Source organism: Apodemus sylvaticus, chromosome 19 (assembly GCF_947179515.1).
Source record: "Apodemus sylvaticus chromosome 19, mApoSyl1.1, whole genome shotgun sequence".
NCBI classification, from domain to species: Eukaryota; Metazoa; Chordata; class Mammalia; order Rodentia; family Muridae; genus Apodemus; species Apodemus sylvaticus.
The window spans coordinates 1858550-1865278 of NC_067490.1; positions in this window are offsets into that span (position 1 = coordinate 1858550).

The window sequence follows — 6729 nt, forward strand, 5'->3', positions numbered from 1 at the left end:
ATGTGACTCGGTGTGGAGAGTGTGTTTTCGTAGCATACGTGAGGTTGTGGTTCAATGCCTAGCACCAGGATGCGGCAGTGCAACCCCAGCACACGGGAGCTGAAGGCAGGAGGATCAGACATTTGAGGTCATCCTGAGCTACATGGGGAATTCAGAGACAGCCTGGACCAAAGGAGGCTCTGTCTCAAATAGTAATCATTGTAAGCATCCTAATGGGTGAGACTTCCAGTGGAGGGCAGGGTTCCTGACAATTACCCAAGAATTGAAAGACAAATAAAAATAATAGGGACAAATCAATATCAGTGTGAGAGAGAGGCTGAGCTCACGGCAAAGTAAGTTGTCAGTCGGGATTTGAAGACGACATGGGCAGATGCCCTAACTTAACTGGAATATGCCTTATTGACACCACGGTGGACATGTTTTTTTTCTCGACACGGAGCTCCTCGAGGGCAGGGAGGACAGACACTGCTTCCTGGATCTGTCACCACACCACACCCCACACAGCAGGCGCTCAATAAATGCTGAATATATGGAAACAGGAGCAGATGATCGGTAGAAGTCCCCTGCCTGAGATCCTCAAAGCAGGCTGACAACCATCTCTCCTCACTGTCCCTTGGAGCACACTGTCCTGCCCAGAGGCTGGACTGCCGCTTCCTGCAGTGCTCGACTTCTATAATTAGATTATCCCACGAAACTAGTAGGCTCTTCTGTCGCGGGGCCAAGCATTTATGGACTGCCAGTCATGTCTGCGTTACTATTGTTATGTAAATCTGCTATTTTATTTCATCATTTGGTTCCATGACTCCTTGTTGACACAAGAGTGCCACGTCCCTTCTGTGCGCACTCTGGCCACAGGGTACACAGAGAGGAAGTCACATTGACAGACACAATGGCGCTCCCTGTGTTGAGGATTCCTCACTGCCCAGTCCCACTCAGTTTCCTCCTAGCCAGTAAAAACATGCCATGTGGTCGATGCAAATGCAGACTATTAATAGGAACTGAAACCCCCAATTATCTCGTCGTCTTCGTCCCACTCACCCACCTGCTGCCTCCAACGGAGACCGGGTTGGAGCGAGGGCAGCCTTGAACTGCCTCGTCCACACTGGCACGTCTCCGGCAGGCGAGTTTACCTCTCATTGCTCAATGTAGACATCTTGTCCTCTCCCCCAACTTCTTTGCTTCTTCTTTCTTCCCTCCCTTTCTTTTTTCCTTCCTTCCTCTTCCTTCAGAGAAGCTCTCACTTCACTGCCCAGGCTGCTTTCAAACCTTCAGTCCTGCTCCCTCAGGCTCCCAAGCAGCTAGAGCTACAGGCACGTACCACCCACACGCGGCTTCGGCACAGTATCCTAACCTTTGAAATAGGGCCAAGACCCTGCTTCATTGAACAACTCTTGTCTAAGTATTAAGAACAGAAGGAGACTACAGAGCCAGACAAGCTCCGGCCCCTAACTCGGGACGCCCACACTTAGTAGAGAAAGACCCAGTAGACAGCATACCACAGAATCAAACGTGGATCATGACGTCAACAGCCCTTGCTAGGCCGTGCCAGGGACCACAGAACAATTTCACTCCTTCAGTTCCCTCTCTTCTGAACGTTGTTGTCGCCCCTCCTCCCAAGTACGCTGATAATGTTCCTCTGTAAAAAACAACAACAACAACAACAACAACAACAAAAAACTCCTAGGGCTGGAGAGATGGCTCAGAGGTTAAGAGCACTGGCTGCTCTTCCAAAAGTCCTGAGTTCAATTCCCAGCAACCACATGGTGGCTCACAGCCATCTGTAATGGGATCTGATGCCTTTTTCTGATGTGTCTGAAGACAGCTACAGTGTACTCATATACATTAAGTAGATAGATAGATAGATAGATGGATGGATGGATGAATGGATGGATAGATAGATAGATAGATCTCCCCTAAAAAGTATGAAGGGCAGGGAAGGTTGGCACATTAAAATCTCAGTACTTGTAAAAAAACAAAAAGTTCCAAGCAAGTCTAGAGGCTACATGAACCCTCTTTTTTGTTGTTTCTTTGTTTGTTGTTTTTAAAGGTGAGGGAGGAGGCTAGGAATGTAATCCTGAAGTTATGACTTAAATACTCAGAACCCCGGGCCAGATCTCTAGTGTATAAACTGGGCATGGTGGTGACCCTCTGTTGTCCTACTGCTTAGGTGATGGAAGGAAAGGACTCAGAAATTCAAGGCCCAGTTTAGCCATACAAGGAGCTCATGGATAACGTGACGCCCTGTCTCAAAAAGGAAAAAAAGCCAGGGTATACTGACATATGTCTTTAGTTCCAGCCCTTGGGAAAAGAGGTATATGGATCTCTGTGAATTTTTTTTTAAGATTCATTTATTATTATATGTAAGTACACTGTAGCTGTCGTCAGACACCAGAAGAGGGCGTCAGATCTCTTTATGGATGGCTGTGAGCCACCATGTGGTTTCTGGAATTTGAACTCAGGACCTCTGGAAGAGCAGTCGGTTCTCTTAACCACTGGGCCATCTCCCAAGCCCTTGATCTGTGTAAATCTGAGGCCTGGACTACAGAGCAGTCCTAGGCCAGCCAGGGCTATGTAGAAAACACTTGTTTCAAAAATAAAATAAAATAAAAACTGAAGGTTTTTTTTTTTTTTTCTTCAAAAGAGAATGAATAAACAGCCAAGATGAGGCAAGGAGGGGCAAGGTGAGGAGGGGCCTTGAACCTGGCACCAAGGCCTTCCCTAACAGCCTAATAGCAAGAGTATCTGTCTCTCTTCCAGGTTACAGTCTTTCCAGCCACCCCTTCAATCTAATCTCTTATCATTTGCTATTCAGCTATTCATCAGACATGAATTAAGGAGCTGGAGAGATGGCTCAGCAGTTTAAAGGACCGACTGTTCCTCCAGAGAGGCTGGGTTCGATTCCCAGCACCCACAGGGAGGCTCACTTCAGTTCGAGGGATCACTCGCCTTTATATTTTTACCTTTGGGGTACCAGGTGTGCACAGGGTCTACTTGATATGCTTTGGAGTGCGGTGGCGTGATGTGGTGGGAGAGGGTGCCTCAGCGGGCACGTGCTGAGGCATCCCACCCCAGAGGTACCAACCGCACAACGTCTAATATAAAATGAACTTTATTTTGGGTGTGAGAAGGGCCGTTGAGGAGGGAGTAGAGGCAGAGAAAGAGAGGGGACAGAGAAGGACAGAGAGAGATGGGGGAGAGAAGTGGTCAGGCAGGAACACATGGGGCTGAAGGGGGAGGGGGAGAGAGAGAGAAAGAGAGAAAGACAAGGACAGACAGAGCGAGGGAGAGAGAGAACAGAGGAGAGAGGACAGAAAGGGAGAGAGAGAAAGAGGCTGAGATGCCAAATCTTTTAAACTCGGACTCCACTTTAGAGAACCTGACCTACGTTTGAACTGAGGCAAACTAACAGCCTGGTACCCAGCACTCGTTTCCAAGTCACCTCACAACAACACCTGAGCCTGGCTCCAGTCTCTAGGCTAATCCCCAGCAAGACCAGCGTTTGCAAGTTATGTCCTCAACAAGACCATCCTCTCCAGGCTGTTCCCCCAACCGATCTGCACCTCCAGGTTACAAGCCCATCCCTTGCCTAACGACCACCAGTACAGAGCAGAGCAGAGCAGAGATTAGGTTTATGCACCAAGCAATGATGTTAGAGGCAACAGTAGCTTTCCAGTCAGACACTTGTGCAGGTGTTCCTGCTTGCTGCATACATTCGAGGCTCCACCATCACCAAAAACACAGGCGCCTAACTCAAACAGAATAAAGGATAAAGGCCCTCTGTGAGTTGCATCAGATTGGCTCCTGTCTGTTTTTTGGGGGATCAATGACATTTCTCTGACACAACAAGGCGAGAGAGAGAGAGAGAGAGAGAGAGAGAGAGAGAGAGAGAGAGAGAGAGAGAGAGAAATAGAGAGAGAATGTGAGAGAGAGAGAATGTGAGAGAGAATGAGAGAGAGAGAATGAGAGAGAGAATGAGAGAGAGAATGAGAGAGAATGAGAGAGAATGAGAGAGAATGAGAGAGAATGAGAGAGAGAGAAAGAGAGAGAGTGAAAGAGAGAGAATGAGAGAGAATGAGAGAGAGAGAATAAGAGAGAGAGAGAATGAGAGAGAGACAGAAAGAGAGAGAATGAGAGAGAGAATGAGAGAGAGAATGAGAGAGAGAGAATGAGAGAGAGAATGAGAGAGAGAGAATGAGAGAGAATGAGAGAGAGAGAGAGAATAAGAGAGAGAGAATGAGAAAGAGAGAGAGAGAGAGAGAATGAGAGAGAATGAGAGAGAGAATGAGAGACAGAAAGAGAGAGAATGAGAGAGAGAGAATGAGAGAGAGAATGAGAGAGAGAGAATGAGAGAGAATGAGAGAGAGAATGAGAGAGAGAGAGAGAATAAGAGAGAGAGAGAGAAAATGAGAGAGAGAGAGAGGCCAAACAGTTCTTTTACAGAAGCCAGGCTCCTACCTAGCTGTTGCCAGGTAACCACTGGGTGGAGCCTAGAAGAAATGCTAACAATGCATACAGACAAAATATTCATACATCCATACACATAAAAATAAATGAATCTTAAAAAAAGAACCCACGCACGCATTAAGGGAGCAGGATAGCTCAGGTAACAGGTTGTATGTGAAGTGCACCCAAATGGGTAGGGACAAGCAAAAGTATCGGCTAGCGCACTGACTGCTCTTCCAAAGGTCCTGAGTTCAAATCCCAGAAACTACATGGTAGCTCACAACCATCCATAAGATTCTGGAGTGTCTGAAGATAGCTACAATGTATTTACATATAATAAATAAATAAACCTTTTTTAAAAAAAGAAGTATGGGCTAAAATTAGAGTTGTTGGTTCAGAATCAGCCAGAGCTCAGCCAGAGTTCCTGTCCCACAGCCATCTCCTGCAGGACCTTCATAAGTCACACCCCAAGATGGCGACTCCTGGGCCCCGCCAGGACAGCAATGGATGTCAGGTGAGGACACAGAGTGTAGAGCAGCTTCGTGCCTCACTTTGCATGCCTGAGGCCCTGGGCTGTGCTCTGGGGACTCTCCTAGTCCAGCCATCCTTGCTCCAGGTCCCACGGTGGCTTCCTGCTGTGACTCTCCCTGCTCACCTCCCTGTGACTCCTCTGAACTCAGGCGTTCCCAGAGCAGAGCTTACATAGCTCTGCAGTCTTAGGCACCCTTACTCACGCAGGTTACTTAACACAGGAATGCAAATCCCGTCTCCCACAGCTTCAAGTTCCGACCTGTGCAATCGGGTTCTTAATCTTTGGATGGTTGCTCTGCCTAGCCCTGGCTGTCCTGGAACTCGCTCTGTAGAATAGGCAAACAGGCTGGCCTCAGACACAGAGATCCACCTGCTTCTGCCTCTCGAGTGCTCTATTAAAGGCTTGCGCCACCACCCGCCCGGCTCGGCTTGCTTTCTTAGTCAACCCAGAACCACTTGTCCAGTAGTGGCAAAGACCACAGAGGACTGAACCCTCCCACATTAAGCCTTAATCAAGAAAATGCTCCACAGATTCTGCCTACAGAGGACTCTGCTGGAGGCATTTGATAGCTTGTATCAAGTTGACAAAACCAAAACATGTAATTGAAACTCTATGGGTAATTTTTTTTTCTTTTTTTTTTTCTTTTACTTTTTTGAGTCAAGATCTCATGTACCCCAAGATGGTCTTTTTTGTTTGTTTTTTTAAAGATTTATTTTTTTGTTTTATGTAAGTACACTGTAGCTGTCTTCAGACACACCAGAAGAGAGCATCAGATCTCCATACAGAGAGAGTGGTTGAGAGTCATCATGTGGTTGCTGGGATTTGAACTCAGGACCTTTGGAAGAGCAGTTAGCGCTCTTAACTGCTGAACCATCTCTCCAGCTCCCTAAGATAGCCTTGAATTAACCCTTGAGCCTCTTGCGTCAGCCTCCCATGTGTTGGGATTATAGATGAGAGTCACTCCACTATATTTAGAGGTATAAAAATTTAAATTTTAATGGCATGAGCTTCAACTTCTTTTAGATTCTCTTCAACCCCAAACCCTGGCCAGCTACTGGACTGATGCCAGATCACAGGGCTGTTTGAACTCCTGCCCTTTGAACTTCACTGATCTCTGAGCAAATTTGAGGAACCTGTAACCCCAACACTCGGGAGGCTGAAGCAGGCTGTCCTAGTTAGGGTTTCTATTGCTGAGATGAAACACCGTGACCAAACGCAAGTTGGAGAGGAAAGGGTTTGTTCAGCTTACACTTCCACCTCATAATCTGTCACTGAAGGAAGCCAGGACAGGAACTCAAGCAGGGCAGTTACCTGGAGGCAGAGCTGATGCAGAGGCCATGGAGGCGGACTGCTCACCGGCTTGCTCACCATGGCCTGCTCAGCCTGCCTTCTTATAGAACCCAGGAGCACCAGCCCAGGGATGGCATCCCCTGCAGTGGGCGGGGCCCTCCCCATCAATCACTAATTGAGAAAATGCCTACAGCTGGATCTCATGGAGACATTTTCTCCATTGTCGTCCCCTCCTTTCAGACAACTCTACCCTGAGTCAAACTGACATGAACTACCCAGCACACAGACAGATTTCTAATTGGAGGATAGGCTGGGCTGGGCCGCATAGTGAGACTCTATCTCAAAAAACAAAAAAAAAAAAAAGAAAAAGAGCCAGGTGTAGTGGCTCATATCTTCTTTAATCCTATACTTAGGGGGCTGAGGCAAAAAAGTCACAGAACCCTTTTACAGACAGAAGATAAGAT